The 24,385-nt window shown below is 35.8% G+C and overlaps 1 protein-coding gene across 4 annotated transcripts in view; it reads right to left on the bottom strand.

The window, feature by feature from the left end:
• The window catches only part of LOC118264104 (uncharacterized), a 136,282-nt gene that overhangs the window by 13,231 nt on the left and 98,666 nt on the right, over positions 1-24,385 (bottom strand). The window lies entirely within an intron of this gene.

Below are 24,385 nucleotides of genomic sequence, written 5' to 3' on the forward strand. Positions count from 1 at the left end.
ATCATAACATAAAAAAGTGCTCGTGAATGCAGAAACGGAACAAAAATCGTGAATGAAAAACTAACAATGCGCTATCCGCGTTCGCACATTGTCGTATCCAATAAATGGTTATTTAAAAAAGCGGCATGTGCTAAATATTCATTTAACACTAAAATGTTTTAAAATGAAACGAGACGTCGTTATGAGAATTTCGTTTCATTGAAGCCGATATTAAAGAGAAAAGTGCTTGATATTTTAATACGATGAAACGTTCCATATTTTATAGAAAGCGATCGGGCTTTATTACCGACTAATTAAACTCTAGGGTATATTAAGTGTGTAGGTTGTTAAACGGAGTGATTAAATACCGTAGTAGCATATTGCAGTAAGTGTTATGTACCATTAATAAATTAAACGTGGTTATTGAATACTTATTTGGAAACATTCATTTGATTTATTAAAACTCTATTAGAGAGCCTGATTTATTGAGTTACTTAATTGTGTCTTCAGTGCTTGATGGATTGAAACATTTAATCAGTTGATAAATATAAAGCCTGACAAATTGCGCAGTGTTTGTTAAAATAGAAACCCCGCCCACGTTGATCTCGATAGATTTCAGCACTAGACACGTGTCTTATCTCTTATCTAAACTCGGGCTACATAGTAACAACAGCCCTCTACAGACAACCTTGTCCGAAGCCACACATTATACGAGCACAAAATGACTAGTTCACACGGCCTTGTGAGGTACCTACACAGTACAGTACCTTCCGAAGAAACTTTTTGTTCTACATAGCTGTTACTGTGGGTGTACAAGGAAGAGGAAATCTAAGATCACGACTCGGACGAGCCGTTCACACGCGTGTTCACACTATTAGCAACGAACCATTAGTGTTGTCGCCACTGAATGTAGAAGCATTTTAATTGATCCGACCATTTCCACACTGAAGGATGTAATGCACATTCCCGATTAGCTTTTGTTTGCTTTGTGACCGTAGTGCGATTGTTTCTCTCCATGGACAAACGTATTTTAATTATAGTTTTATAGCTAGTCGTTTTCTCGTTGGTAATTTATGCAGTAGACATAATTATGAAGCATCATAATTGTACATGGTATGATTTTCTTTTATTTCTTCATTATTTTATTCTAATCAAAAGGTTGTCTGCTAGAGATCGCTCTTAAGCGATTTGATATCTATTGCACCCTTAGGCCTTATTATAATTAAATCTAATAAACGTTTATACATTAATCATGCACCTTATTAAACCATTTTAAATGATATTACAGTTACAGTATCATTCAGCATCTATAGCTATTAAACTCGTTTCCTTAGAACATAAAATCCAATCTAAACTTCTCATCATAAATTTTAAAAGTAAATAAATATTTCAATAATTTACTCACTATCATTATCGAACAGAGCTTCGTAGTTAACACCTGACCATTATACAAAGTCCCAGCATATACACCATTACATTTAGTGTACGCAATACTACAACATACTGTACGTAATACATGAACATATTGGTAACAATATCTCGAGTTTCGGGAACCCTAATGGATTGGGCACACGGCATGTGTAGATCTGTTGTCATTTCTCATTTTTGGACACTTTTTGTACTAGGTATTCTCTGGTACTATTTGTTATAAGGTACACAATTTGTTATACTAAAAATATGCGTAAAGGGAATAGAATGTGCGGTGCTATCACTTTTTTGGTGATGCCTAATGTATATTATAAATTGTCAGTTGTAACTGGTATTTTTGGGTGATTTTCCACCAGATATATGCTATGTAGTTATGGTACGAAGATGTAATAGCTAAGCTGTGCAACTGTGTAACCGTTTTCACCTTAGCCTTGGTCTTAGCTGACTTCGTTTCAACCAGAGATATGCGTTGTGTACCAATGAATATAATCATATGTGAATATAACCACCAATAGGTGGAAGCCAAACGCATCTACAGCTACATAGCATAGCATATCTCTGGTGGAAAAGCACCCTTCAATGTGTGAGATTTACTTCTCTACAATATGATAGAGGAAAAGTAAAAATTGTATTTCGATTTAGTACTCACAAAAAAATCTATGTAGGTTTAATGCGCATAACTGTTACGAAATATTTGAACAATATATTGCATTTATTTATTTATACTAAAACAAATCGATGTTTTATGTAAAACTAAATATCGGAAGAACAATGGCCCGTTTTGTTTCCACTGTTACACGTCACGCTCCGGGAGTTTATTTATTATTTTATAATAGGCCACTAGTTTTATTGTAGCCTGACTTTGTGTACAATATTGAATAACAATAATACATAGTTAGTTGACGGTAATAAAGTGGTATAAAGTAAATGAAAATAATGCAATTTGTTTATTTTAAGTCTTTTGTTGAAAATGCTAGGGAAAGATTTTCAGGATATTCGGAAACGATTAATCTTTTTTATTTATGCATAAAATTTTCCATTGAGTAGTAAATGTAGACAAAAGTCAACCTTATAGTCTTATCTTAATTTTGGGTTCAACAACACCAACATTACAATTTTTTTAAATGTTAAACTCAATAATTGATATTTTAACACACCCAGGATTCGAGAATCATGTGAATCCATTCAAAATTATTTGCAAGTTGCAACCCCTTAGTTTAGGAAAGCTCAACCTCTATAACAAAACCATTTTAGACAACGTTGCAACAGGGTATCTCAGTTCTGAGAATGGGTCGGATCAAATGTACGGGTTTATACTGTATGGTTGCTACCTCCACTATAAGTCTTTGGATGTGCTAACACACCTAACACTATGTTTTCGAACATTCTAGGTATTCGAAACATTCTCTATATCCCAAAAGCGGTGAAGTTTCTGCCAGGCAAGGTTAGTTACATTAAAAACTTATTGACTTTCCCTTAAAATTGAATTAAAATTTTAAACACAACAAATATGGATTTATTATACTCTACTTATCACGATAATATTAAAAATCTTGATTAATATAAAATTGAGACCAACCACCAAGAGTGTAGCAGTTTCCACAAAATTTTCGGTATCTTAAGCTGAATACCATAGCCTTTTCCGAACAAGTAATCCATGCTTCAACAATGGACATATTCCGCTTGATGATGAAAGTAAACATTTACTAGTTTTACTCGTTATTGTCAATCACTGTTCTATTCCAAGAAAACACGACAATACGGAACCTCTGTGACACAGTTTACGTAGTAATTCCGCGAAATAAATTGGGGCCACGATAAGCGCTCCTTTTGACGAGCCCTGTATGGCTGTACGGATTAGGACGTGAAAAATGATAGCTTACTCGTAGGTACATTTTGTGATGACACACGATTATAGGTGCGTGATGCGTGACATGCCCATCATCTTCAAATGGTTTAAGGTTCTCCCTTTTTCGTTCGGAGGTCAGTGAACTTTATATTAGGCACTATGAATGTAATGTTCCATTTTTAGACACGTTCTTTTATTCTTATTTTTTTGTTTGGTGCTAAAACAACTTATTCAATTCCAATTTTTAATTTGGAGTACGTTAATTCATTGCTATATCCCTATCTACTTTTACTCTTTTATTAAAACAATAAAAAAGATTTATACATTATATTGTACGCAGTGCGAATAGGTATAACCTTTTTTAGCTTCAGCGTCGCCTCGGGTCGTGCCTAAATAAAAATACAAAGCCAGGCTAAATCACTCGTCGGTCGTGTGCCTATTTGGCCAAATCCACCCAAAACCGTGAGTGGATGTGTACTGGGGTGACATGTGTCAAAATTCACAATTTAGAGCGCTTTTTACAATGTTTATTGTTATGCTAAAGTATTAGCTTTTGAATACCTGTATTTTTGTTTGGTAGCTAGAAATTAAAAATGTTTCGAATGGTTGTCCAGGAATACGTTCATTATTTAAGCATCAGTTGTATAAAAATAAAATCTACAAATAAATAATTACAAACATTAAACACGATTCAATGTGTGAACCACACTGATTGATCTTTAATAAATAAAAATTTAAGGCAGAAATAGAGACAATTTCTACAAAAATAAGTTGTCTTGATTCCTCTGTGACGGCAACAATCCCGCCTCCCTTGCCCGAACGCGGCAAATAAGTTGAGTAAAATATCTTGTAAACATACTAGATGGATGTAGGTAGCACATCTGTTTCATCTCGCTGCGTCTTGGGGTTCGCGCACAATTAGTCACAGGATGTTTACATACAAGACTGTTTACCTCTTCAGTCGGCGTACCTAAGCGGTTTCGCTCGGCAAAATTACTGGGGCGACAAAATGAAATGTTAAATTGTGTCTACTTACAGACTTGAGCAATTTCAGCTCGTGAACTTGTTAAGGTAATGTATGGTACAACATTTCTACCTTTTCTGCTTTCTAATATATCTTACAAGAAACCTCTGAGAGAGGAATAAGAGCATCTTTTATTGGCGACTAAACTGTGATACCTTGTCAAGCAACAAGATTGTGGTCTTTCACGGTTTTCCTTAAGAAGAAAACTTTTTTTATGGAATAGGGGGCAAATGAGCAGACGTGTCACCTGATGGTAAGTGATCAGCGCTGCCCATGGAAACCCGCAACACCAGAGGCATCACAGGTGCGTTGCTGAACTTTAAAACTTTTTTTAAAGCAATGATTACTTATAAGATAGTGATGATAACGATGATGCAGTATCAAACAGCTTAAAGATGTGACATCGCCGTTTCATTGCGCGGTCCATTACACATCCTTATCCTAAACCTATTGATCATTTAACCAGTACACTCGTACCTACGAGTTTGATAAACTATCTTTTGTTTTTATCTTGAACAATGAACCATTATTTATAAACACTACAAAACAAAGATGGGTTTGATTTGAATTTGTTGGTTGAATTAGTCGACTGTTTATCGCGGAAGTTAATTATTGTTGATAATTGTCATGTCAAAAGAAACATATGAAACTGTGGGTTGGTAATAGGCATGATGTCGGGGTATGAAAATTAAAAATCTATTTATAGTGGGTTTACCGGGGCTCTGGATCGACAAGCAGGAGTAGGAACAAGACAGTTTTTAGTCAATAAGTGTTTGACACACCCTCTCGCCTAACCCTGGCGAGAGAAGTCACTGGATGATTTTACACCCTTAAAAAAATACGTCAGCTAAGATAAAGAAAAAATATAAGACACGATTTTTTTCTGCCATAAAATATAACAATACTTAGATAAAACGAATCAAAGTTTAGAAGTGGGAGCAGAATACAAGACGGACATTAAAATTAGTCATCTACCCTATTGATTTAAGCCAGTCTCTAACTATCTAAGGAGGTCTCTCATTTCGCTCCGAAAACAATACAAAAAATAGATGATCTACCATTGTTTACTAGTGTACCATGAAATAGGAAATCATTATGGCAAGTCACGTACGATGGTTTATTAACTCATCAGTTGATCGCATTATCGCAGGTTGATCCATGCCAATCGATACAGCTTGATGCAGTTACATTCACCGTCAGCGATGATTGGACGATATCCAAATTAGCATCAACCGAACCCATTAACTCAACTAATGATAAAATGTTTATGCAAATTGAAAATTTTACTCGCAAACATAGTTTGGAACTCGAAAATAGTATCGGATTAATTACCGAATAGTTTTGTGACAATTTGATGAACAAAATACATAATACGGCTGCTTTTTTCAAAGCGGTGGTTTTAATGTTATTATACAAGGGAAAATTGATCAAGATTAATTTTCAAGAAACCTAATATCTAACTGCGAGATTTATACACAAAAGGACATCAACCACTTTGTATGGCGTTTGGGCTTGGACATGAACATGAAAATATTGTACTATTTTTTACTTTATTGAGCGGCTTACAGTACAAAGAAAACGTATAGATAAGAAACTTTGTATCAAATTAATAATTAAACATAATATATGAAAAAACTTCAACACTTATAATAAATCGTTTATTTGGGAAACTATTCATTTTCATAAATTGCAGTATAACTCGCTGCACTTCCACAAGATTAACATTGTGTCTTCTCCTGTGAATGATTTCAGTTCCACAATTGACACAACATATAGATTCACTAGGCAAAATCGGAAAGTCCAAGTTTACGGGGTCGTCGTCATGTAAAGCGGCTTCCTTGCCAGGGTTAACGTTTGAGCGGGTACTGAGTCTAAGAGTGAGCCGGGGTCATCGGATAGAAAATCACCAGAATCCATTTTGAATAGCACAGTCGTCAAAAATAGCCAAAATCGAAATAATATTCACAATATAATACGAAAAAGAACTGTCACAAAACTGTTGTCAGTGTCACCAATAATAACAATAATCAATTACAAAACTGTTTTTATTCTTATTTAATATTATTTATATTTACACTCCCGAATAGAAATCAAAATTCATTAAATATTATTATTAAATTATTTGTGAACTTATTTTTTCTCAATACAGCTGTTCAAAACTCTAGCCCATTTTGGTTGATGTCCTTTATGAATGTAAAATAAATCGCTTTCACTGATAGGTAGTAGCAATACATAGATTTCAAGAAATCGGAAAAAATCTCAACTGCATTCAATAGCAACGATTTTCGATATAAGAGTAAAGCATTTGAATTTCTTACGAGAAGTGTTGTCTATTGTAGTGTATTTTGTTTTCTCGCCCAATTCACCGTGTTGATGCCACTGGGGATACATTCACGAACATATCTCTTTGGATTTACGGATTTATCTGGCATTGTTTCGCGAAACCGTTCTTTTGTTGGTCTTCTACAAACACGATCCGGACTCCATCAGATCACAAAAGCAAACCGAATAAACTTACTAAATCATAAACATACAGCTTTTTATATAATAGTTGATTACTTCAAGTGAATTGAAAAACTGCATTACGTGATCGTATTACGTGTGTACTCATAAATATAACCAACAAAATACTCTTCCATTTCCTAATAGTAATAATATTGAGAACAAAGTCTGCCCGTATCATTTTACTAACATTTTATTAAGGTAAGGCTCAGGTAAGATCCTTATTTATACACATATATTAGCTGTCTTTGTGGGCGTAGATGACAATGAAAAAAGCACGTCCCTTCTGCCGAAGGTACCTACAGAGCCTTTCAAATCGAACCCCAGGGTTGCGCTCTATTGGGATCCTTTTGGGACGTACGATCGCCTTCGTGGCTGATTTTTTTGTACCAATTTACAAGCATAACACAGCTGCTGAATGAACACAACCAGATGTGACCAAGATTTATTTTGTTCAGAATCACGGTAACAGAATATTTATTGTATGTTAACATTGGGAAGAGTTGGTAATGAGATACGGCCATATGGAACTTGAAAAAAAAGGTACGTCGTAATATTGATACAATTGCTTTTTTGTTTTAATCTCAAACATAACGAATGAAACAACATAGGCTTAACCTAATGAAAATAAAGTCTTCAGTTGATTCGATTAAATCGATTTGCACAAATGGATGAGTAGCAAAAACGAAAAAGAAGAACGGTTTATAGGCAGTTAAAAGTAAGTAAATTACGTTTCGATGGACGGTCTCCGTCCGTATAACTGTCGACAAATTGATGGACCCTCGTCCTCGATCTAATACGGACTGAGTGGAAACAGTTCGAAATTCTAACCACTCAGACACGTTTGATTGAGATGCTGGGTGCACACGGACGTTTATGACACTGGAGTTCTACAAACGTGCACAACATACATTTTTATGGAGCATACGAAAACTTGGCAAGGAAATACTGTTTACAGCAGTTTTATACCTTGTGTACACGTGCCGGTGATTCGCTAGTTTATACATCAAATTAAGGCGGTCCGGTGTACAGCTTACCGAAATAGTTGTTATAGTTTTCACATTAAAACTGAGGGGTATTTTCGGAAATCTAATTTTATCTTGAATCGATTCTTTCTATTCACCTTGCGTGTATTTCTCTGGAAGACGTCAAAGGAATAACCAAGCAAAGTTATCTTTACAAATCCAACAAGTTCAATAGTTGAAATCGAAAGTACTAAACCAATCAGATCAACAGCTTAACGAAATAGAGCAATTGGATTAAACCAAATTACCGAGCTGCTTGAAATCTCTCTGATTGAAATAATAAATTTCGTCGGGTTGCTACGTTACAGCAACTTCAATTTTCTTGAAGCGAATTGCGCCGGTCTCGAAGTGATATCTATTTAAAGTGCGTCTCGAGAAGCATCGCAGAGTGTCGCCGGCCTATTCGGATATTCGTGGCTCTCAATTCAATTTGCCATAACGCTTCGGGGTGATGAAAAATTTCCCTTCCAAATTATGAATTTGATACCACCGTCACGCACTTCATCAATTAAATTACGACCAAGAATTTGTTTGCGACTTATTAAATTCGTCGCCCCGTTCGTAATGAATAATGAAAGTTAAGAAAATAGGATTTAGAAACTCCCAGCTTTAAAGGCGTCAGGTGAAAGGAATTTTCACCTATTTGTGTTAAAATTCTCTTTAACTACGGAGACAGATAGTGATGTCAGCGAGAATTAACTCGGTCTATGATTCAAAGACCCACTGACAAGATATTAATTGGTGCGGCAGTATCAGGATTACACTCTATAGTGCTGATCGACAAATTTAGAACAAAAGGGTGACAAAGTGTTCACGTTAACAAAACTAAGCTCCTAATTAAAGGACTGTACTGCTGTTGGTACATCGCCAAGAATGTAATCTTAAAAAAGACACGGAATTGTTTGTGTTCAGTCAGATAGGATCATAAAATGTTTACAAGTGGTTGATTTTGTTATTCTGTCGAGAAGAAAGTGAAACGAGATATGAATATAAATTGACTTTTAAATTAAAATATAAAACAATGCGACTGGCTAAAGTGGCCTTATTTCGGTCCTTAGGAAGTTTATGTTTGTGGTCACTGCAGTGGCAATGAGGAAAACGAAGCCGTCGGCAAGCGTTGAGCAAAACGATATCAGGAGCCCGAGGGATTATCGGTATGCTATTAATCATCCGGCTAGGTATTGACGCTGTGCGCGGCACTAGACGGGTTCCGAGTCTGTAATCCTACCGATGCCGAGGATTATACCTAGAGATGGCGTTATACCTCAAGCTAAAGCCCCCACAATCCTCTAGAGGCCACCTTCTTTGCCAAATTGAAAAATCCTGTGTTGTTTTTGTCCAAGGACGGGAACGTTGGGGACGCTGGCTTGTTTTTATGTTCGCTGGCTTTTGTGCCGGTTTATCATTATTTATTTACTTACCCTACAATATTAACTCGGTTATTCTTGACTAATGGACCAAGATCCCAGGGCCCCCAGACGTTACTTATTTTTGAAGTAACGAATTTTACGGTATAGATACTCTTCCATGTGTTTAAGAGTGTGTGTGTAGTAACTAGTTTGACTAGGCGGCCCGTTCACAGGTAGCAGGTAGAAAAGGTAGACAAAAACATAACTTACTTTTGTTAAATTCGAAGTGCTGATTTTTATATATGTCACAGAGAATATTATTAAAAATAAATATTTCATATTGACAGACCGTTTCTGTGGGCGGTAATTCCTCCCAGACGCTTCAAACCTCATAAAAAAATTACCGAACTTTTGTTATATTCGAAGTCTTCCAATTTATATATGATGTTTGGGGGACTATTTTAATACCTTTTGTCTACAGCTAGACCAATCCGAAGGGCCAAACATTCTCCCAGACACAATTCAAATTTTTATTAAGCTCCCCGAAACAATTAATTTTTAGGTAGATTTTTAGAAATCTAACTATTGCATTAGTCCTCATGGTGGAATTTTCACCTGATTTTGCTATCATGTGTTATAATTAGTCAAGTAAGTTCCAAAAATACCATTGGTTAAAAAATTTATATATGTATGTAATATAACCCAGCCTTGTCATCAGGATATCTTGAATGTTTTCAACCGATCTTGATGAAACTTGGTACACCTATTTTTTGGGTAATTACCTAGGTCGAGTTCGAAGATGAGCAAAATCGGTCAATTAGTTTAGAAATGGCGGCCATTTAACTTACTTTAACCGTAAATAACTTTTGATTGACAAAAAAAAGCTCATTTATGAAAACTTCATGTTGAAGCTGATTAAATTACCTTTAATTTGACCTCTAACACTGATACTTTATAATGATTTTTATTAGTTTTATAGTTCATCCAAAAATTTAAAAATAATGAAAACTTTTAAATTTTTTAAAAAGAATAATTCTTCACATAAATATTTGTTATTCAACAAATTAAATAACAGAAATGGAGAAAATTTCATATAACATTAAATCTACCTTCCATTTCGGGTGAGGCTGAATGGCATTTTTTTGCCTACAAAGGGTTTGTTTTCAACAACAAATTATTGAGTTAAATAACAATTTATTATTTTTATATTTATACAAAAATATAGAAATGCAGTAGAAATATATGTATATACATATAATAATAATATAATAATAATGAGGTTGTACATCCCGCGGAAGTGTGGGGGTCGAGGCTTATTAAATGCTAAGACCCTTCATAACCGTGAGGTGTGCAACCTCAGGGAATATTTCCTGAAAGTAAACGAGGGTATGCATCGAGAAGTAGCGGCAGTGGACAATGGATTCACTCCACTATCTTTAGCAAAAGAGAACTGGCGCAAACCTGTGGTACTAAGCGTCAATGACGGCAAGGAGGTATGGCATAGCAAGGAGCTCCACGGACGCTTCTTCCGGGCCCTTCATGGACCCAGTTTAGATTTTCTGGCGTCCGTATCTTGGCTACGATTCAGTAATCTCTTTGGAGAAACTGAAGGATATGTCTGTGCAATTATGGACGAAGTTATCCTTACGAATAACTACCGGAAATATATTATTAAGGATGGGACCGTTGACATATGTCGGGCATAGTTTTACAGAACTGTGAAGAATATAAGTATATATTAGTTTGTATATGTTACTAAAGCAACCACGATCTTTCAGATTAAGTAACACCACGCATTATCAAAGGCGCCGGAAATGTCTACTACATATTTGTGCTCAGATAAAGTCACTGTGGTTCGGGCAGAGAGAGCCGCGTCTACAGTAGATTTACCCACATAATTAAAGGTTTTTTAAGAGTGATAATTGAACGACGTTTTTTATTCTAAAAAAACATCGACTACCCATCCATCGTAGCAGTACATCCCATCACTAAACACGACTATGGCTTTACGTTATACGCATAACACTTTACTTTATTTTTCATTTCATTAGATTTTATTTAAAGACTAGAACATTCCGGTTGGTTTTAATTTAATTAACTACACTTTCGAATGATTTAACATAGTACGAATGTGATACAGTTAAAATACTAAGGCATAATTTTTAAATTGCAGCAACTTTCAAGAGTGATACTAAACGTTGCTGAATCTGTCAGCCGCACCTTGTTACGGCGCAAAGGGTATAGAGTAGTTCTGAAAACAATATATTGCTCTCGCTCACGCTCAAGCGCTTGCATAATCCCCCTACGCTCGTACTTACAGCGGAACTTTCATTGTGTCTGGGAGAATGTTTGGCCCTTCGGATTGGTCTAGCTGTAGACAAAAGGTATTAAAATAGTCCCCCAAACATCATATATAAATTGGAAGACTTCGAATATAACAAAAGTTCGGTAATTTTTTTATGAGGTTTGAAGCGTCTGGGAGGAATTACCGCCCACAGAAACGGTCTGTCAATATGAAATATTTATTTTTAATAATATTCTCTGTGACATATATAAAAATCAGCACTTCAAATTCAACAAAAGTAAGTTATGTTTTTGTCTACCTTTTCTACCCGCTACCTGTGAACAGGCCGCCTAGTCAATATAGTTACTACACACACACTCTTAAACACATAGAAGAGTGTCTATACCGTAAAATTCGTTACTTCAAAAATAAGTAACGTCTGGGGGCCCCGGGATCTTACTCTATAACATAGCCTCCCTATTGTCGGGAATAGTTTCTTACGTTGTTCTTTTTTATCTCGACGAGTTTTCTAGGCATGTACTATGTATTTTATTTTAAAGTTCTAATTATGTTGCATAAAATTTTATGAGACTATAAAATATCTCCATATTCAACGTCTAGTGACTGAGCATTGTTCACACGCCGCGACGATATTTCTCAGTACCTAATAGTAGCAACATAAATTATACGACTCCAAGAAAACATTACTAAAAGCGAGTCGTATACAAAAAACATTTTTATATAACACTTTACTGCGTAAAGGTTACAATAAAATTATTAATGGACATAAACATTTGGTCATTAAGCAGCACATTATGTGGTTGGATAGCATTGTTTTGGTACAAAACAAAACTCATATAAAAGTAAGCCATTAGCCGTTTGTACCGCGCCGGGGCCCGTCTAGAGTTCCATTAGGAAACCAGCTTTAGATTTAGAACATTAAAGAATTACCCCGTAACAAGAGATTAATGATGAAATCTCGTTTTTTATTAGGGAAAAAGGAAATTGATTTATAGTGACAGCGACGACAGCGAGTGAATTTGAAGACGTGGCTTTTTTATATTAATGGAGCGAAATATCTGCCATTACGTAAAATGTGGCGTCAAATCGTGACTGTTTCATGGATCGAATGGAAGCATGTGTGATTGCGGTCTTGGAGTCAATGATTGGGTTAAACGAGGTATTTTTGGGAATAAATTGTGCTGTTGGTTAAGCTCTGTTTACAAAATAACCGACATCAAGTTCAGATACAACCGAATAGATATTATGTTTAATGGAAATTATGTTATGTTATGTTACGTCGGCCCATTCAATATAAAATAAAAAAAAAAAAATGTTATAAATAAATGAGTCACTTCCACGAAATACGTAATTGAACCAAAATCAACAAACAAAGATAAATAGAATGAAAATAGAATGCGAGCAATAGTTGTGTTCGCAGTTTTATTTGCACTATGTACGAGTACATAAAGCGTGCAACTACAATTGACAAACAAATCTCTATACGTCAATAGAGATGAGCTGATAGTTTGCAGATGGTAGTAGTTTTTATTTACATCGATGTAGTATCTACAAAGCTTTTAACAATGAAAGCCTTTTAAAACTATTTTCCGCACGGAAAAATTGTTGTTTACGTAAAATTCTATTATTATTTTGGGATAAAAATGAAGTCATTCAGTATTTTTTCTTATAATTGGGCCTCAAGGTTTTGGCATTGGTATTGAACATAGTGAAAATAATAAAAAATATAAATAAAATAACGTCGTATTTACGAGCGAATATTTTTATGAATGTATTGCTAATAGTAATGTGGCAATAAAGCGTGTTTCAATTTCTACATAAATTGTTATCGGATCCAAATAGCGAAGTAATAATTGCGATATGGATACGTTTTTACTACATTTTTCCTTTGAATTTTTTTAGCTGCGTAATAACGACTGCGTAGTACAATATTTTTTATCATTATCAACATGTTCTGTAAAACTTAGTTATGCTAAAAATAGAGATTTGAACATAATGTGAAAGAGTAGAAAATGAAAGATCGACACACAGCATATTATATTCATATAAACATAGCAACTTATGATAAAGTTAAGAACAAGACAACTACAATTCACACTATTCTACATACATTAACTTAACCCCAAATTCTAACCATATTAGATAGAGACCAGAATGCATTTAATTACTATCAAAGCTAAGCTCAGGATCTGTGTAGTCCGTTCATGTGGCATCGGCACCTTTACCACGAGTTTAAATCGATAGTATTTGTCGATACTCGAATACAACGTTTTATTTTTTATGCCAAATTATAGTTCCGTAAGTGACCGCTAGAGACGCTGTTAAAATTTGGCATACAAAATTTTACGTCGTCACTATCGAGTATCGACAAATACGTTTTAAACTCATGGTAGAGGTACTGTATAGTGTATATATGGACATAGATATAATACATAAACCAATATCGACATGAGACCGCAGACATGTTAGTACCGTGTGCGTTGATCCATCGAAATAGGTGATTTGCCTCAGGGCCGGTAAAGCACTATAACAGGGTTCCTACGTACTAGTTTGTGAGATAATACAGTTGATTCAGAAGGTCTAAAAGGGACATTTCGTAATGTTATATGTAGTGATCAAGGAGTCTTGGTTTTTAAGATGAGCAGTTATTGAAATATTTTGGAAGTTATCAGTAAGCCTAGATTGAATTGAGCTCGCTGTTTGTGTAACTCTTCTTCTTTGAAATGGAACCTTACAATAGAAATCCATACATGTTTATAATACATCTTAATCCAAAAATATCAAACAATAAATAGACGTCACAATTTCCATAAGTCTGTATTTATTTTTAATGTTACAAGGACTTAACCTTCTGTGCCATCTGCTCAGTGGTATCGGGGTCGCCATTTCCCGACACCTGGCCACACGGATGTCAACCCAACTTCCCCACATTATATTTCGAAACATTTCTATAATAATTATACGTTGAATCGGATATGGACGTATTGTATGTACTTATGTTATTTGTTTTGTTTGTATTTAAAGAATTATTGTATGACTGTATTTAACCTCTAGATACGATAGTTGGGGTCTTATTTTGGATACGTTAAAAACAAATAAAGATATCTTAGAACATGCTTTTCTTCTCTTTACATCCAATCTTGTTAGTTTCGTTACTACCTAATCTAATCAATATCTAAATATTAAATAGCAATTTAAAGTAGTCCTATGAAATTTTCAGAGGTATTTAGATGATTAAAACCACATATTCCTTACACGTGGTACCAAGATGTTATTGATCACGATGCCTAACATAGCACCGCAATTTCTTCGATAGTGTCACCTAACTCAACTGATCGATAAACACCTCGTTTGTCACAACCTGTCCAGCCCTTTATAAACGAACATCCATCTTTTCATACCGAGGAAACCTTCGATTTTATTCAAGTCAGGAACAAAACGTGACAATTTACATTATAAGAAGTCAAGGACTTACTGCCGGTGTATGCGAGGAAGGCATTCATTGAATAAAGTAACTCAATCAATCAATTTTCTTCTTCGGCACTCGATGCGAAATTAAGCCGAGAATGAATATTGTCTGCCACACGAAGCCGCTATCAGAAGCCGAAAATGTTGTTATAACTTTTCCAACTAGGTACTGAAAACTGGAAATTTTAATAAAATCCAAGTCTATTTAAAGTTTCATATAGAAACCGTAGCTTTATAAATAAATTAATTTTGCTAAGGTAACACGAGTGTTATTTGGAGTGCTCTAATTAGTGTTCATTTTTCATTTGCTAAGTACATAGGTACTGAACATTAATTTAACTCGATGCCAAACATGTATACATAAGGCTTCGGTAAGATTTGTTCCTACTAGACTCTCGTGCGACAATAATTTTATATAAAAGATATTTCTTTACATGAAATTCAAGCAAAATTAAATAGCCAGAAAATAAATCAGTTGTACGGTTCACCAGACGCCTGACGGTTACATTGTTCCTAAATGAGATATTTTACAGAAAACGTAACATTGAATAGGTCGCCTGAACCTCAGCCGCAATCTGTCTCTAAATACCTCAGCAAAAAATATTAGACAGCGCACAACGCGCGTATTTTGGGCCTTACCTGCCTGACTCATTCATAACACCACTCTGTCATGTACAACTTTTTTGCTACAGATATATATTAAGTAATTTTTTAAGCAATTATATAAGAGACATATACATTACTTCCTGTTGGCATTTGTATTGTCCTCGGTACAGTAATATTTTACTTGCCGCGTCTTTGTCGTGTGTTAGATATTCGGCCCTCAAAAGAAGACAAAAGCGATCAGTCCCGGGCTAACGATCTTGACACCGATATGCTATTGTCCACATAACTAACATTGTTCGATAGCTTCGATTTATGGTACCTCTACGTCACTAGTAGAGGTGAACGAAGCATCAAATTCGCCATTACGGTGATGAATAGAGAGTATTTGTTGCCGCTCTCAGTAATTCGCTAGTTCGGTCTAAAATACGTCTTATTCTGAAGGATAAAATACGCTTTTGATTTATTACATGGGTAGGCCATTACAATTGATTTTTATGACGATTTATTGTTACAATAGCGGCCGAACATAGACCTTTGATCGCTCCAATGAATGACCTTGGCTAATAATGTCATTATCAAAGTGCTTGGGAAGTAAATTGTCAACGAGATCGAATGTTAACGACTCCATACTACAATAAAAGAAATTCTTACGTAAGAAGTGAGTAATTGTATCAGCAAAAAAATTGTTCATCACGACCAATTCGTGGAAACGCGAATATCTTTTAAAATTGTTATTTTATGAAATGTCACGAAAAGGGATCGTCGTTGTGTTTTTCCTGGTATAATAAGATTGTCTACCGCAGTATTTTCATTATGAAATTACAACTGTTGCCAAGTTGCTGTTTCAGCCACCTAAAGATATTTGTGATCGATCACTCTCTGATTACTTTACAACCTGTAATGTTAAATTGACTAAACATTTTATAATGTAGTCATAATACGTTTTTAAGTTCCATATCATTCGATTTCAAAACATAATAATCTGTAGCAAATATCTAGTTATCGAAATGATCTACAAAAACAATGATTACTTAATCTTAATGCTTGTATCTTGAGCGGTCCTAATAGAGGCAATATCTCATAATGCTACAGTTCTTACAAACAATACACGAGTGTCACCCGGCAGCCGACCTTCGCCGTGGCCACGGATTCCTCGCCTTTGGCAGTGATCTTGATATTTTTTCCCAAGACTTTTTGTGACACGTATTTTGTCAAATTTCTGTTTTTATCCTGACAAAAAAAGCAATAAGCGAGGTGAATCTCAGTACCTTTATAAAAAAAGACTTTATTGCGTTACAGAGCAATGATTTTTTTGAAAGAAAATATGACTTATGAACGTATTCACCCACAATACTCAACGCAACTCAAAAGCTAATAAACATTTTGATGGTTCTTTGTTGCTGAAGGTAATTCGAAGCCATCAGCTTATGGCTGTTTTAAAATTAATTTCGACTTTACACCTGCTCAATTTCATTGGGGTAAAACTTCGTTTTTATTATAGTTGTTTTGGAGTTTTAATTTAAGTTTCACGAAAAACAAAACGTATCAAAACTTTGGGTTGGACCATTATTCATACCTAGTTTAAGTCGTAAAAATGTAAAGAAATGATAGGTAAGTACGTAGAACTTACGAAAAAGGCTTCTGAAAATTGTTAATTTATTTTGTTTATCAACGTTTATTTTCTTTCTAGTAAACAAAGCGGGAAATAAATCGCAAACGCCTCGAAGTACACGCAGAGGTCTAAACGAGCGTGTGAATCGGTAACCTAGCTCCGTAGTTTAATTTCCCATACAGCATGGTTGAGTCGGGTGCTTGTTTTTAAACTCCGCAGCCACTACCGATGCCGTGTGAACGGTACGACCTTGATGTCACGATACGTGTTCAGAAGTTTTTTTGTTTTCCTCCGATACTTATCTATATTAGGTCTTTAACATAGTTTCAGAACGCAATACAATTTTTTCGACACTCATAATATTCCCGAAATTTTGTATTTTGCACATTTGTGTAATTCTTAGAGAAATCTTATTCAGCAATTCTAAATTAGGTAAGTGCTTATTGTTGTAGATATATTGCATAGTTTTGCAAATTTTGACATAGCGGCTACTAAAGGCCCGCTCTGTTACAGATTACAACCGAGGGCGAGTATTAATTCGTGAATTTGTAATAAATTACATTAAATTAAATTATACACACAAAGATACGACGACTAGGACGCGAGTACTTTACTACGATTTAATTACTCAAGCAGTATTTAGGTTTTATTTACATTTCATGCATGATAATTTAAAGGCCGTTGAATACGGTCAACATTTACATATTAAAATGTACACAACCGACCATTGGAGATAATGTGGATTCATTTTAAACCGTAATATATATTACTTAAATTCAAAATGCTACGCATCCACTGCATCCACTGGCTCCCCGCCACTCTGACGATGTCGTCGGTCCACCTAGTGGGAGGTCTTTATACACGAATTCCTTTGATTTTCTTTGAACAGGCACAATTTCTTCAGCTAGCCAATATAACAATACATAAAATACGTAAAAAACTTCAGTGAATGTAGTAAAAAGCTTTCTATTGTTGCAGACATTGCTTTCGTATTGTGAGATAATAACGTGCCTTGACTTAGCATTGCTTAGTTATTGTTGTATCGAATCGTTCTTGAAGCTATTACGACGCCATCAATAACAACCGTTAACCAGTAACTACATATGCATATATGTTAGTCGGATGTGTACTCGCGCATTAACTTTGACCCAGACCGAACCGACGAATTCACGCACGCACGTTAATTAACCTTGCCAACATCGACGTATTGCCCATTCACACGATCAAAAATTCCCTTATAAATATCCCAAATCAACATTTTATTAGGCCTTCGCCAAAGGGTCAGTTTTCAACCCGAGTCTATTAAAATTGAGTCCAAAATCTCATAAAATTTATGTTCGCGCATGACGTCGTAAATGCACCCTGTGAGGAGAAATAAAACGAGTCTATAAAAATTCGGGTGAAAGGGAATTTCTTTAACACAAAGCAATAAACCGTTCTTTATCGGTATCGCTAAAAAACTCGCTGTTATAAATACTTTGCGAATATAAACTCTCACTTAGTTTATGTTTAATTCATTTTAGTTTTTCGCGGCGTAGAATTGAATGAGGAGCGTACGGTTAGATAAGGGAGCCTCATCACTCATATGTTTCCCAACTATTGCCGTTGGAACAAAGGCTGTCCATTTCCGAAGGAGGTTCGCCACGCGCTATTGCGAGAACCATTCGAACGTGCTAGTTGCGACATGCTCGTGACTGAACTGCGCGCGCGCTCCACTCTCAATTGCTACATAGCGATATGGATACCTAGACCTGCCTTTGTAGCTAATAAACAGGATGTGGAACGGTACACGTACAGGGTTTACAAAGTGCATTGGTAATACCACTGATGAACAGATGGATTGACATCGGTATCAAAGTAATTGGAGAGCTGTACCAAACTGACATTTGGACATTCGGTGCTATCATGACATAGACGAGTGCTTTAATGAGCCACCTATTAGCTTCGGTCGGTGCAAATGACGCGGGTTCGCAATCAGTGCGGTCACGAGCGTGATTCCGCGCTGGGTCGTTGCATCGCTCTTTGAACGGATAATGTCCAATTGACAAATCCATGGCGTTCACTGACAACACGAAATTTGCTTAAGTGTCCTTAATTATTGTACGCAATGAGACCCATGTTGTGAATAACGGTTATGTCAGTATAACACACACGCCGCTCTCTATTGTTCCACAAATGTGTTAGCTTAATTAGTTACGTCTATGTAGCCAGCAGTGTTTATATTTAGATTATATCAATAAATAAGCTAGCTGCCAGGAAAACACGCAGTATTTTCATTTAGAATTAAATTACATTTGGTTAACTTTTACCAAACTTTCACAACAATTTCCTACAAGAAATAGAAACGTCCCTTTCCCGATATCGCCACCAAAACATTTTGTTTTCTTTATTTACCTGTCACAGGGAGTTTTCGTGCTGTTAATTTATTTTGATGTTATTTCAATTACGTACTTAGTATTCCCCGGTTTCTATTACTGAATTACATAAATTTAAATAAGGGTCAGGTTCATAAGGGCCTTGCACAGACCTTCCACATTTTATGTCATCAAAATGCATAGAAAGCATGAATATTTAAATCGAACAATTTACATTTACAATTGTTTAAAATAAAATGTTAATTATAGGTTGTAACGTACGACAACGGGTTTACAAATTGAATTTCAAAATAAATGAAGAAAGACGTAAACGAATCGGTAATTTTGTAAATGTTTTGCGAGACTATAAGGAACTTTCTAAAAAATATATATTCAGTACTTATGTCGCATTTGTTTGTAGTTTTCCGTTGTATTTAGATAAGACGAAAAAGGAGATAGAAAGTGGTGATGTAGTGCAAGTGTCTTTTGAGGTGCGTTTACATATTTTTATCATTCCGCTCGTGTGTTACTCCATAATATTTGTACACGTGTGCGTAAGGAATTTTATATCGTATAGTACGTATATTACAGTTATATTTTGTTTGCTTTCTTCGTTCTGTTACGTAATGGACGGACGGAACAAATCACGTTGATGGCTCGGAAGTACTTCCTGCAGTGAGTGAGCTGTTTTCAGATGAAACGATTTATAACTTTGATCTAACGGACTCAAATGAAAAGGCGATGATGTATCTCTTGTGAGCGCGTGCTACTTATACCAATATCTTGAGTGGTTTAAGACGGACCTCACTTAATTGAATCGAGTGCTCGTTTGCTCACCACTAATCGAGATGGAGTGTTAAACCTCAATTGCGTAACCTAGATTTGAAATCCAATTAATATTATAAATGCAAAAGTTTTTAATGTGATGCTGCTGTATATGGATGTTTATTACTTTTTTATACAAAACTACTGAAATTGATATCGCAGGTTTACATTAATATAATTCACACCACAAACTTAATTGAGGTTTTATAATAAAATGTACAGTACACACGCACTAACACTAACATTACCTACATTTGGCAAATAACTGTCACATTTCAACATTCACGTTTCACCCATAAAACATTCAACATTAAATATACGTAGGTACGATATAAAATACCTTGATAAATACTTTTCAGGCTTATCTTTATCCTACATAAATATCAACCCTTATAATTGAATGAAATCCGTCGGGTCAACCACCTGACCTCTGAATATTAGGCCGGCATTTAAATTAATACATAGGACTACCTATAATACATACATACGTACCTAACTGTGTACCTTGTTTGTGATATATTATGTAGGCTCTCGTGTTTTGGTTTTGATTTATCGACCATTAAAGCTACTAATATGTATTTGACCTGTTTGATTCCGTTCGTTGCCGCATTGGTAGTAAACACGACTGCCGAGCAATGGAGTTGATGGTTGTATTCCCGGGTCAGGTAAAGAGTTATTAGGTGATTTTTTGGTTTTAAATATGGTTAAACTGAACTCAGTTGTTGTTACATGGGTTTACACACATTGTATGTTATGTGGACTTCTATCTACCCTATTAATAATTAAAAGATGGGATGTAGTATTGATGTGTTATCATGTTTCCATTACTTTAGTTAACATGATTATAATAATTAATACACAATTAGTATCTATTGTGTACTGCGTAGTTAAAGTACCGAAACGTAAGCTTCGTTAATTATTTAGGTTCACTAATTATTACTTAATTGGTGATGTAATTTCATTGCTTTGTTTGTTTATCTAGCTATTTGTGGTTTTTGTTATTGTGATCGAATTGACTATTTACTAGTGATTAGTTGAAAATTTTCCAAAGATTTTTATCAACTAAAATAAATTAATTGGTGTGCATTGAGTCGCAGTTTCTGATTTCCGTATAAAATAATTATTTATAATAATAATAATAATAAGTAATAATAATAATATAGTCCCCATAGTTAACCGGTTAACTATTCCACAGCCACCCACACCCATATCCCTATCATTTCCTTTTACCATATCTCACAATAGTCCTGCATCAACCGGGGATTGTCCTTTGGTGTACTTCCATAGTGCATACAGGGATAATCGCCGGCTGATGTCCCATTACATTTAGATTAAAATTGTTCAACGGGCCTCTGCGAGTTGGCTTCGGCCCCTCGTACGCCTTCCAAAGGTCCGGGACCCTGTGGTCCCGTGATTATGTAAGGAACAAACATAATAATAATAAATATTTATTTCAGAACAAATGTCCATACAAAAATTTTAAACACAATGACAAAAACACAAATTACAAAGGTTAGGGAAATTTTACATTGAAAAGTTTACAATACTTGAGCACGTAAGAATGCTTGCAGGATATTTGCATCCTGTTTTTCCGCAATCACTCTTAGGATGCTGTTAGTGCTACTCCTTACTCTGCTCAGTAACGACGCGAGGCGTTTGCGTACTATGGCATGAAAGCCATCTACCCTGGCTTCCGCAAACATACTGGAGGCACTGCAAAATCGGGGCAGCCCCAACAACATCCTAAATCCGTTGTTATATTGGACACGCAGGGCACTAAGCGTCCTCTGCGTATACCTGAACCACAGGTTGCACGTGTAGAAAGTCTGGCAGTAGGCTCGAAACAGTGTGACTTTAACTTGTTCACTACAACGCACAAACCTGCGGGCCAGCATATTGCTTCTAACCGCCAGTGCCCTCCGTTCCCTCTCAATGTCAACGTTGTCTTCAAGGTCCTCAGTAACGTAGTGTCCTAGATATTTAAACTTTTCTACCCGCTTGAGTTCAATGCCACTAAGCTTTATTGCGGGCACATTTAATCTACACTTACCAGGGGCCCTGAAAACCATATACACACTCTTGTCAGCGTTGTATTTTAAACCATGCTGAAGGCTATATGTTTGACATATTGTGAGCAACTGTCTCATAGCATTTACAGTTGGGGTCAGCAGCACCATGTCGTCCGCGTAACTAAAGTTGTTCATACAAACGTTGTCGATCCAGCATCCTACTCGAGTGCTGCTGAGCCCAACTATAAGCTCGTTAACGTACAGGTTGAAGAGCTTAGGAGAACTCAAACCACCTTGTCTCACCCCGCACTCCAACCTGTACGTGTCTGAGAAGGTGTTTGCCCATCTTATATAATTATTCTGGTTTCGGTACCAGAAATGAAAAATACGTTGCACCTGTGTAGGCACGCCAGTTTTCCTGAGTTTCTCCCATAACAAGTCATACGACACAAGGTCGAATGCTTTGGAGAGGTCAAGAAAGCATGCATACACAGGTGTATTTCTTTTCGTGTAATATTGAACCGTGTGCTTCAGGCTCAGAATTGCGCTTTCAGTGGAAAGTCCTGCTCGAAAACCGAACTGTGCGTCATGAATATTAAGATGTTTATCAAGTTCTGAGTCGAGCACACTGTCCAATACCTTGGCTACGATCGTAGCCAAAGAAATCGGCCGGTAGTTGTTCTTATCGGACAAATCGCCAGTTTTATTTTTAACAATTGGTACTATGATTGTTTTCATAAGATCTGGAGGCAAGTACGAGTGATTCAGACATAAAGTATAAAACATCGCGAGCACGCGTGGTAAATGAACACCAGCGTATTTTAAATGCTCGATACTGAGTCCATCATGACCCGGCGACTTGCCCCTAGACATGCTGCTCACAATTCGACGAACTTGTTTAGCAGACACGTTATACAACTCACCGGTCACGCTAGACCCAGGATCCGCAGAACACGGTCCCAGAGGAGACTTGATAGTAAAATGTTCTCTAAAGAGTTCAGCTATATCTCTGCTATCACTCGCACCCCCCACACTCACTGGAAGGCCAGTCTTATGGTTTAAACTATTTGTTGCTTTCCAAAAATCACTAAAGTTTTTAGAGGCACGACATTCTGAAATTATTTCCATTTTTAACTGTTCTTTATTGTTGTAACACCACTTTAATCTCTTTTTAAACAATTTGCGACTTTCACACATTTCCTCATATACAGTACCAGATTGTGGCCTATTTTGAGAAACCCAGTATAAAAATTTACTTCTAGCTTCCCTGTGAGCTTCACATACATACTTATTCCAGCCTATCACATGCTTTTTCTTACGCTTATGAGACTGAGTATTACTAGTGTTAATAGCTGAGTCTGTTATTGCCCTTATTATATCCTTATATAGTTTATCTAAATATATTCTATGTTCCTTACAGTTACAAATATCACAACTACATTGCCTTAACTCTACAGGAAAATCTATTAATTTAAGTTTACTATTGCACAATTTGGTATAACTTTTTATCTGCTCCTTAGTTCTATAGCCCCATACAGCTTTATTTATTCTATTAATACTACAATGGTTATTTTTACATATAATTGCACTTAACTCACACTCAATGACTATGGGCAAATGATCTGACCAAAACATATCATAATTAACATATACATTCTTAACAGTTTGTTTGGCAGATTGACTAGTAACACAGTGATCGAGCCACCTCACACACCCGTGAGCCTCGCTTATAAATGTATAATTATTTGCTACACTTCCTAGTACATCTATATCCACACAGGACCATTGTTGATCCATACATAAATTAATTAATTCGTTACCGAACAGTTCTCCCGGATGAGCATTAAAATCTCCTAGTAAGTACACAGATTCTATAGAGTAATGGTCAACTATCGCACATACCTCGCCAAAACATGTCGTAAACTCCTCCAAATTGTCTATTCCATTTGTCGGCATGTAAATACTAAACACAAGGAATGCACGATCTCCTATAGACACTTTTATTGCACTGATACGCGGATTATTGCACTCAATCACAGTTACCTCTCTG

The sequence above is a fragment of the Spodoptera frugiperda genome, chromosome 26 (assembly GCF_023101765.2).
Source record: "Spodoptera frugiperda isolate SF20-4 chromosome 26, AGI-APGP_CSIRO_Sfru_2.0, whole genome shotgun sequence".
NCBI classification, from domain to species: domain Eukaryota; kingdom Metazoa; phylum Arthropoda; class Insecta; order Lepidoptera; family Noctuidae; genus Spodoptera; species Spodoptera frugiperda.